Raw genomic sequence first — 10,923 nt, 5'->3', positions numbered from 1 at the left:
CTCCACTCAACCCTCGAAATTCCTGGCATAGCCAACGTCACCGTCTTAGCGTGACAATCTAGACCAGCATGACATAGAGATAACCAATCCATACCCAATATCACATCAAAGTCGACCATACTGAGCAGCAATAGGTCCACTTGGGTCTCCAGACCCCCAATAGTCACCACACATGACCGATATACGCGGTCCACAATAATAGTATCGCCCACAAGAGTAGATACATGAACAGATGAAACTTAAGACTCACGGGGCATATCCAGAAAATGGGCAAAATACGAGGAAATATATGAATACGTAGAACCAGGGTCAAATAATACTGAGGCATCTATGTGACAAACTGAGACAATACCTAAAATCACAGCATCTAAATCAATAGCATCTGGTATGGCAGGGAGGGCATAGAAACGGGCCTGGCCACCCCCTGATCTGCCTCCCCCTCTAGGGCGACCCCCTAGTTGACTGGCCTCCACCCCGAGTTAACTGGGCGGGTGGTAAGGTAACTGGTGCTGCAATCGGAGGCTGACTCCTCTACTGAGATAGACCCCCATGACGATAAGGACAATGCCTCCACATATGCCCAAGCTCCCCACACGCAAAATGACTCCCTAGTGCTGGTGGCGAAAACTGAAGGGAACCCTTAGCACCGGGATGACTAGTAGAAGAACCTGGCATGAAAGAGCCCTGAACAGGTGGAGCATGGGAAAAACTCGGCATTGGAAGGGCACTAAGTGATGAGTGGCCCTGATGAGAACTGTGAGAACCATGGCCAGATGATGCACCCCAATGAAATGGCCGAGCTGACTGAGCCTATCTGAAATGATGACCTATACCGTGCTAGAACTGAATCCACCCTAACTACGAGGCCTCTTGGCCTCCCTCTCAACCCTCTCCTGACCATGAACCATCTCAATCTGCCGAGCAATGTCGACAACATCATCAAAAGTAGCACCCGAAACCCTCTCTCTGGTCATGAGCAACTGTAGCTGATAAGTGAGACCATCAATAAACCTCATGATCCTCTCCATGTACGTTGGAACCAACCAGATAGCATGACGGGCCAACTCAGAGAACCGCATCTTATACTGTGTCACAGACATATCACCTTGGCGAAGCCGCTCAAACTATCTGCGCAGCTCCTCTCTGCAGGATCGAGGTATGAACTTCTCCAAAAAGACCACTGAGAACTGCTGCCAAGTAAGGGGTGCTACGCCAATAGGCCTATGCCTCTCGTAAGTCTCCTACCATCTAATTACAGCCCCAAAAAACTGAAAGGTAGTGAATGAGACCCCACAAGTCTCCAAAATACCAACAGTACGGAGTATCCTCTGACATTTGTCCAAGAAGTCCTGAGCATCCTCTCTCTTTGTGCCACTGAAAGGTGGTGGCTGGAGTCTTCCAAACCTCTCCAACCTACGCTGATCATCCTCAGGCATAGCAGGAACCACATAATCCTGAGCAACTATAACCGGTTGGGCTGGTGGTGCCTCCGGTGTCTGAAGTCCCTGAATAACCTGCTCGGGTGTGCGAGCGACAAGAGTCTGAGTGCCTCCCCTTTCCTGAGAAGTGGTTGCGGCCGTAGAAATAGAGACCGCCTGAGAAAAGCCGGTACACACTGTCAGAATCTGAACTAGGGCCTCCTGAAGGCCTGGAATCACAATAGGCACAGGTGATGCCTGAGCTGGTGCATCAACAACTGGAACCTGGTCTTGATCTGGGACAACCGGTGGATCTGCAGGTACTGCCCCAGCTGTTGTACGGGCTGCACCTATGCCCCTACCACGGCCCCTACCGCGGCCTCGGCCTCTCGCAGCCCTGGCTGGTGGTACTGGTGGTTGGCCCTCCTGACCGGTAGCACGAGTCCTCACCATCTGTGAGAGAATGAAACAACAGATATTTAGTTACTAGAATCAACAGATTCGCACGACAGGAATTCAAGAATATGGAGTTTCCTAAAGGTTCTGCAGCCTCTCAAAGATAAGTACAGACGTCTCCGTACCGATCCGCAAGACTCTACTAAACCCGCTCATGACTTGTGAGACTATGTAACCTAGGCTATGATACCTATCTGTCACAACCCAAACTAACCTCTGTCGTGATGGCGCCTATCGTGGAACTAGGCAAGCCGACTCATTTCCAAAACAAACCGATATTTTTATTTCAAAGATAATTACAATATTATTTAACATAAAAACTTTCATAAAGGTGTTCCAATCAAAATTAAAGTGCGAAAAGAAAAGTCCGGCATCGGGGTGTCACTAGTCATGAGCATCTACTACAATCTGTCTAATAATATCAAGGCTAAATCAACCTGAAAAATAGCTAAATGCAACTAGAGGTAGATATGAGGGAGAAGAGCAGGGGCTGCGATCTCCAAACAGCTAACCTTGCTATCTCCAAGAAAATCTGTAGCCAGAACAATCAATAACTACTACCGTATCCAGCTACACCTGAATCTGCACACAAGGTGCAGGGAGTAACGTGAGTACGCCAACTCAGTAAGTAACAACAATAAATAAATACTGAGCAGTAGTGACGAGCAATAAAGCATATAACGTTCATATCAGGAAATCTCGGTAAAATACCACATGCTTTAAAATCGGGATTTGAATCAAAACATCTCGATTAAACCCAGTTTCAGTAAAAATCATTTAAAGTATTTTTTTTAACAGTTTCCAAACAGAGAAAAAATGCAAAGGTGAGTAAAAATGATGAAATCATAAACAGCCCAAGCGCTATAATCTGCACGGACAACTCACGTGCGATAATAATAAAGTATGCTGCAGGCGGGCAGCCTCCATCCACACTCATCCTCACAATTCAGGCCCTCGGCCTCACTCAGTTATGCTGCAGGCGGGTAGCCCCGATCCACAATCATCCTCATAAATCAGTCCCTCGGTCGATATGCAACATGCTGCGGCTTGTAGCCCGATCCCATAAATATGCAACATGATGCGGCGTGCAGCCCGATCCCATAAATATGCAACATAAAATAAGGCCCTCAGCCTCAATCAGTCATAAACCTCTCAAGCCACTCGGGCATTTCAGTAAAACAGGGCATTCGGCCCAAAACATTTATATGCATCAAAATAGAGTCATAAAACTGAGTTATGATATGCAATGAAATGAATATGACTAAGTATAAACTTTCAATTTAACACAATAATTCACAGCAATATGACTTCTGTGGGTCCCAATAATACTGGCACATAGCCTCAACATAATTTTTAATATGCTTTTCACCTCAATTTCTTTAACACATAAAACCGCATGGAAAATGCCAAGATTATTTAACTATAAAATTCCACAGAAACAATTATGTCACAATTTCTATAGTTCACACCCACACGCCTGTCACCTAGCATGTGTGTCACCTCCCAACTAATCACATAATACAAATATTCAGGGTTTTCGTACCCTCAGGACTAGATTTACAATTGTTACTTACCTCAAACCGGTCAAATCTCTACCCCGCAATGCTCTTGCCTTTGGGCTCGGCCTCCAAATGCTACAAATCTATTCACAATCAGTACAATACCATCAATATAAGCTAATGGAATAAATTCCACAAGAAAATCTACAAAATTAGACCAAAATCCGAAATTGGCTCAAACCCGGCACCTGGGCCCATGTCTCGAAATCCAACAAAATTCACAAAACTAGAAAGCTCATTCACTCACGAATCTAACCATACTAAACTCATCAAAATCCGACATCGTTTGCTCCTTCAAATCCTTAAATTACTCTCCAAAACTTCAAAGCCCTAACCCCTCATTTTCACTAATTACATGATTAAACAACGGAAAATCACCATATATACGAGTATTAGGGCTCAAGCAACTTACCTCACTGATAGCCCTTGAATCACCCTTCAAACATCACTCCAAAAGCTCCACAAACCACTTGAAAATGGTGGAAATAAACCAAATTCGCGAAGTGTTCTATTTATGGTTTCTACCCAGACTCGCACCTGCGGTCAAGGCGCCGCATCAGCGAACTCCACTTAATTTCCCAGCTTCCACACCTGCGCTCCAGGCCTCGTACATGCGGGCTCGCAGGTGTGGCCAAATCCTTTGCGCCTGCGCTCCAGCCTTGGCCTCACCTTTTTCCGCATCTGCGCAGAAAATTCTCGTGCCTGCGAAAGCGCACCTGCGCTTTTTCTTCGCTTTTGCGAAGCCTGCCCAGCGTCCCCCTTTCCGCATCTGCCCCCTGGTCTCGCACCTACGGGCTCGCAGATGCGACAGACTTTTCGCATCTGTGCTTACTACCTAGCCCAGAATTGTCCGCACCTGCGAACTCCCCACATGCACCTGCGGCCTCGCACCTGCGACTCTTTCTTCCGCAGGTGCAGAAATAGCAGTAGCAACAGCTTCAGCTGTATTTTCCAACTTCGATAAATCCGTTAACCACTCGAAATCATCCCGAGGCCCTCAGGACCTCAACCAAAAATACCAATAAGTCATGTATCAACATACCAACTTAGTCGAACCTTCGAATCACTCAAAACAACATTAAATCATCAAATTACCCTCGGATTCAAGCTTGAGAATTTCTAAATTTCTAAATTCGGCAACCGATGCCGAAACCAACCAAACCACGTCCGAATGACCTCAAATTTTGCACACATGTCACAAATGACACTACGAACCTACTCCAACTTCCGGAATTCCATTCCGACACCGATATCAAATTTTTCACTACCGACCAAAATCGCCAAATTTTCAATTTCACCAATTCAAGTCAAATTCTACCACGGACCACCAAATCATATTCTGGATGCACTCCTAAGTCCAAAATTACCTAACGGAGCTAACGGAACTATCAGAATTCAAATCCGAGATCGTTTACACATAGGTCAACACCCGGTTGACTTTTCCAACTTAAGTTTCTACTTAAGAGACTAAGTGTCTCAATTCACTCTGAAACCACTCTGGTCCCAAACCAACTAACCCGATATAATATAATATAGTTGAATAATATAAAAAGAAGTAGAAATATGGGAGACGAGGCTATAACTTTTGAAATGACCGGTCGGGTCGTTACAGAACTCCTCTTCCTAAACCTAAAGTTTACAGGTCATTAGTGGGCAATCTCAATTTTCTTACTAATACAAGGCATGACATCTCCTTTGATGTCCAACAATTGTCTCAGTTTATGCTTTGTCTGTCCCATTTGGAGAAAGCTCTCCATCTCTTAAAAAACCTGAAGGGTACTACTGATTTTGGTGTCTTTTTCAACAACTCTCGTGATCTTTCTGTGGCTGCTTATTATGATAGTGACTGGGATACGTGCCCTGACACCAGGAGGTCTGTAACTGGCTTTTGTGTCTTATTGGGAGGTAGTCTGGTTGGCTGGAAGTCTAAGAAGCAGCATATGGTGTCTATGTCTTATGCTGAGGCTGAGTATACAGCTATGAGTAAGGTTGTTGGGGAACTTACTTGGCTGCATAGGCTGCTTTTGGATTTGGGAGCCAATTGTCCTTTTGTTCCCTTGTTTTGTGACAGGCGGGCTGCCATTCATATTGCAAAGAATCTTATTTTTCATGAGTGCACTAAGCATATTGAGGATTGTCATCTTGTTCGAGCCAAGCTTGTTGAGGGCCTCATTCATTTGTTGCATACTTCTTCCTCCACCCAGCTCGCGGATGTTTTCACCAAGGCTTTTGCTGGGGCTGCTCATCATGGTCTTCTTTCCAAGTTGGGGTGTTCTCTCCCTCCAACTTGAGGGGGGTATTGGAATTACTTAGTCATGGGTTTAATATCCTCCGTTTTTATTTGTCCTGGGCTGAGCCCAAATGTATTTAATTTTTCTGTTTCAGCTTAGTGATTTTTGGCTTAGGTGGACTTCCGGGTCAAATATATGGGCTTAGTTACACATTGTATTGAAGAGATTATTCATTTTATTTTTTCCAAAAGTTTAGAATAAAAACTCTCTCCTCTCTCTTCTAAGCACAGTGAACCCTAGGTCGAACTCCATTGATCCCACTGTATTTTCCGCTGCTAACATGTTACCCTCTTTGTTTCTTACTCTCAATTCCCCTCTTTTCTCTCACTATCTGTCTGTTCCCTCTTTCCCCCTAGCTCTCTCATTTTTTCTCTCCTTTTCTAGATCTAATTTTTCCTTTCTCGTTCCTTTTTCTTTTTCTATCTGTCTGATTTGTGTGTGTTTTTATATAAGAGAGAGTGGGAGCGTAAGTTGTTAAAGAGGAAGAGTGGGAATGTAAGTTGTTAAAGAGGAAGAGTGGGAGTGTGAGTTGTGAAAGAGGAAGAGTGAGATATAATTTTCTTAAGTAATAACTATAAAAGGTGAAATAAGAGCCAAAATATGTAGATTAAACTTAAAATATATTTACATACTAAAAAATGATGAAAAATTCAAACATGGTAAGAAATTAGGTGCTCACAAATTGAATAACTATAGATTAATCCATAGCGATCCAACCAGCTATTAGTTAGTAATGTGAAATACTGTGAGAGACCTAACCATTGCCAACAATATATTTTTACAAGTTTATTATCGCGATTGCAATACCAGCTATTGCATCGAGTAGGCCCACTAAGAGGGCAAATCAATTCGTACCAAGAAGTTTTTCATTCGCAAATCGCAAGGCTTAATGCCGAGAGAGATCCCAACCACCCCACCACACTCCCTAATGATATATGTATTTAGCAGTTTCCAATCCCGTTAATTGGATAAGTGGAGTTGCAAACGGACCTGATCTGGTCTATTTAAGGTTCATTCCGGCCAATGACAGGACTCAATATCTAATTAAAGTCTAATACCTCTTGCAAAAATGTAGGTTAAAACTGCATACAATAGATTCATGTGTTCCGCCCCTTCCCCAGACGTTGCGCATAGCGGGAGCTTAGTGCACGGGTTGCCCTTTTTTACCACGAAGAAAAAGAAAAATATTGGAAGTTCCACTCTACTAAGACTTTAGCTAACATGAGTTGCATATACTGCTTAAACCAGTGGGCGATAAAAACTTTAATTCACAGCAGAAACTTTATTAGTCAAATTTACAATTCTTAAGGTACGTGTTTTCCTTGTCCATCACCTCTTTGAAAAGTACTGCATACTATGTTTTTGCCAGATGTTTGTAGCTACCAATACTACAATATCACTCCTCTCATCATTTTCTACACAAAATGGCATTTAGATAATATTTTTATCACTTAAACTCAATTTAGCAGCCTCTACAGTTCTGTTGCCTTAGTCAATAGTGAAAATGAATGCTTCTAACTTCTGTCTACATTAACTTTGAAAAGTCTACAATACAGGCTATGCACCACCCTATTTATAATCATCTTGTTTCAGAATTCATTAGTGTACAACAAACAGAAATATGGATAACAAAACGAACATAAACCTCATTTTCTCTGTGTGTCTTTTGCTGATTGTTTTGCCCGCATTTGCATCTTCTACTTTGTTATTTCAGGTACCCAAGAAAAGAAAACTTTCTACTTATATTATTTGGCAGTGGACATAAATATTCAACTAATAAGTACTATGTATTACTCCTATATGTTTTCTTTTTTTATAAAACAGGGATTTAACTGGGATTCGTCAGGGCAAGATGGAGGATGGTGGAACCATCTTATCAAATTAGTCCCAGATTTGGCTGATGCTGGAGTTACTCATGTTTGGCTTCCCCCTGCCTCAAACTCCCTTCAAAATCACAGCCAAGGTACTGAGCAATATTTCCTTTATGTTTCAACTTTCACACCCCACTAGGCCACTACTGCTTCAATAGATTTAACTTAAGTACCTCGAAAAGAATTTTACAATATCAGTGTAATTAACATGATATAACAAGTTATATATACCTTATTTTCCTGATAACTAGTTCTACTTATTATGAACAATTACTTGTAAACATTTATGCTTCACAAAGGCAGGGCGGGCTCTAACCTTATCACAAGTAAGGCTTGTGCGTTAGGCCCCCACATTTGGGGTGGAGTAGGGGAGGGGGCATTTTTTAAAAATAATAGGTTTATTAGTATTTAAAAAAATAATATTGAATACTTTTAGTATAAAAGTAGAGTTTTTCTATAACAATTGCCTCAAAGAAAAGTAATTTTTCAAAATTATAATTGATAAAATCTTATCTAAGATCAACAATGCCTCGAGAAAGATTTGGGTAGGCTATATTATTAATTGAAAAGGAATTATTAGAGAAAATCAATTATAAAAAAATTATTAACAACTTTGCATTTCAAAAAAACTAAAAAAATAGACTTCAAATAAAAATATGTATCATAACTTTCTTTTAAAAACTTAGGTCTCACATTAAACTTTACTTTTAGGCCACACATATGCTTGCGCCGCCCCTCCACAAAGGTAGTAATGAAACACCAAACAATTTCTTTAGAGTCCTCTCACTACCAACCAGCCAACGTCATCTGGTTGGGTCTTGCCGGTATCAACTACGAGGAAGAAACAACCAAATGGAAACAATAACTAACTATGGCTCTTGGCCCGGACAACGTCGGCGCTTTTATTCCTGGGCTGCAGTAAGTAGATCGAGAGGTCGTTCCGCCCCTTGTCCCCAAATATGGGAATATGCCTACCATTTGACCTATTATTTTCAAACTTGTATGTGGGACCTTAGACAATTTGTGCAGAACACTTATGTTTTTTTCAATTCGACAGGGTATATGCCATCAAGATTGTACGATTTGGATACGTCAAGTTATGGAAATTCACGAGAACTTAAAGCCTTAATTAAGGCCTTTCACGACAAAGGGATCAAATGTCTTGCTGATATAGTGATAAATCACAGATGGGCAGAAAACAAAGATAGCAGAGGAATAAACTGTTTATTTGAAGGGGGCAGGCCTGATAATAAGCTCGATTGGGGTCCGACCTTCATTTGTGGTAACGATACTAAATTTTCCGATGGCTAAGGAAATACTGATACTGGTTTAGATTGGGGAGATGCACCAGATATTGATCATGCGAATCCACAAGTACAAAAGGATTTATCAGATTGGATGAATTGGCTCAAAACTGAAATTGGATTTGATGGTTGGAGATTTGATATGGTCCTAGGATATGCACCTAAGTTCACTAAAATCTACATGGACAATACTAAACCAGAATTTGCTGTTGGAGAATTTTTCTTGAAATTTAATAGTAAACCGGGTGGGAAACCGGACTATGATCAGCACAGGAATGATTTAGTTCAGTGGGTTCAGAATGCGGGCGGTGTTGTGACAACGTTTGATTTTACGACAAAAGGGATTCTTGGTACTGCTGTTGAGGAAACAAGATTTGATTTGTTGAAAGATTCCAAGGGAAATCCTTCAGGAATGATTGGTCTTTTGCCTCAGAATGCTGCGACTTTTATTGATAATCATGATACTTATTCGCAACAGCAATGGCCATTTCCTACAAATCCAAATGATAAAGTTACTCAAGGATATGCATGCCTATATTCTAACTCATCCTGGAATTCCATCAGTGGTATACTATTTCTTCTTTACAATACTATTTCAGCCTCTGCAGTTTTTCTATACTAGTTGTTATAATGGGGTAAAACTGCAATCATTTAGATTAAAACAGGACGGGTTGCGCGTTGCATCTGATAGAAAACAACTTTAGCATTTTTGTCAACTCCCTTTTGTAAGCTTCACATAATTGTTCCCTAGTCCAGACGAAGAGGTTTGTGATAAGCTGACAACTCGAATAGGACATAATACATAGAGGTCATATCGTGGCATCCTAAGAGGCAGCCTGGTGCACAAAGCATGAAATGTTTACACAGGGTTCGGGAAAAGGCCGAACCCCAAAGAGTGTAATGTAGACAGCGTACAATGATGCAATCATTAGTAGCTGCTTCCACAGCTTGAACCCATGACCCATTAGCGTACGCATGATTTTTCATAAGCGGTGTCATAGTTTGAAGAAATGAACAAATAAATAACTTATTTTAGTTGTAAGCGATGTCATTTTTTATATTTATCCCCATTATTTTTATTTTTCTTATAAATAACTAGTAAAAACTTTCGACGAAGCGGTGTCCAGTGACACCGCACAGAACAAGGTGTATACGCCACTGTCGTGACCTATAGGTCATACAGAGACAACTGTATCGTTTCTCCAAGGCCCCACTTCATATCGTGGCATCTAGTTTAGGAAAATTGATCGATTGAATAAGAGAAAAAAACATCAAGTTTCATCTAATTGAAGAGCACTATTCTTTTGTGTTGTGCAGTTCTATGACCATTTCTTTCTGTTCCAAGGGATGAGGAAACCGATCAAAGATTTGTATGCAGTTAGGAAGAGGAATGGAATTTCTGCAACAAGCAAAGTGAAAATTTTGGTAGCACAAAATGATCTTTATGTGGCAAACATTGATGACAAAATCATTGTCAAAATTGGACCTGGCAATGTTGGAAACCTTGTTCCATCTAATTTTCAGTTGGCAACATCAGGAGTTGATTATGCTGTATGGGAAAAGAAGGCATAAGTTCAAGACTCAGAGTCATCTGACTATCCAATATGAATAATACTAGCATTAGTATCAAAACATCAGGAAAAAATAAGGTTGATGCTTATGTCCAAAAATTTTAGTTTGTGTTGTGTGTAAAAGTACCTAAGATCTAGGGACAATTAGTGATCAGCAATAAATCATAAAATGATGATACTAAATTCTATGAATAAGAGGAGACACAATTCATGTGTCTATTTATTCTGATTTAGCTCCTCTTTCTCTAGCGCCTGCAATGCATTTTCGATACTATTATTTCTTATATTTTAAAGCTCACAATCCTTATTGGAGTTAGTTAATAATCCTAATAATTAGATTTCTATGCTTCTGGTAGGAAATAAGATATTCAAGTAAATAACTTTATAACAAATGACTATTATTTTCATTCAAATAGGGGGCAAGAAAATTCTATAGAAAGATAGTGGTTTAAT

General features: G+C 40.9%; 1 pseudogene; it reads left to right on the top strand.

Moving 5' to 3' along the window:
- The first annotated feature begins 7,331 nt into the window (after positions 1-7,331).
- On the top strand, positions 7,332-10,703 carry LOC107783909 (alpha-amylase-like; annotated as a pseudogene).
- The last annotated feature ends 220 nt before the right edge of the window (positions 10,704-10,923 follow it).

Source organism: Nicotiana tabacum, chromosome 12, assembly GCF_000715075.1.
Source record: "Nicotiana tabacum cultivar K326 chromosome 12, ASM71507v2, whole genome shotgun sequence".
Lineage (NCBI taxonomy): Eukaryota > Viridiplantae > Streptophyta > Magnoliopsida > Solanales > Solanaceae > Nicotiana > Nicotiana tabacum.
This window is presented reverse-complemented; position numbering and strand designations above follow the sequence as displayed.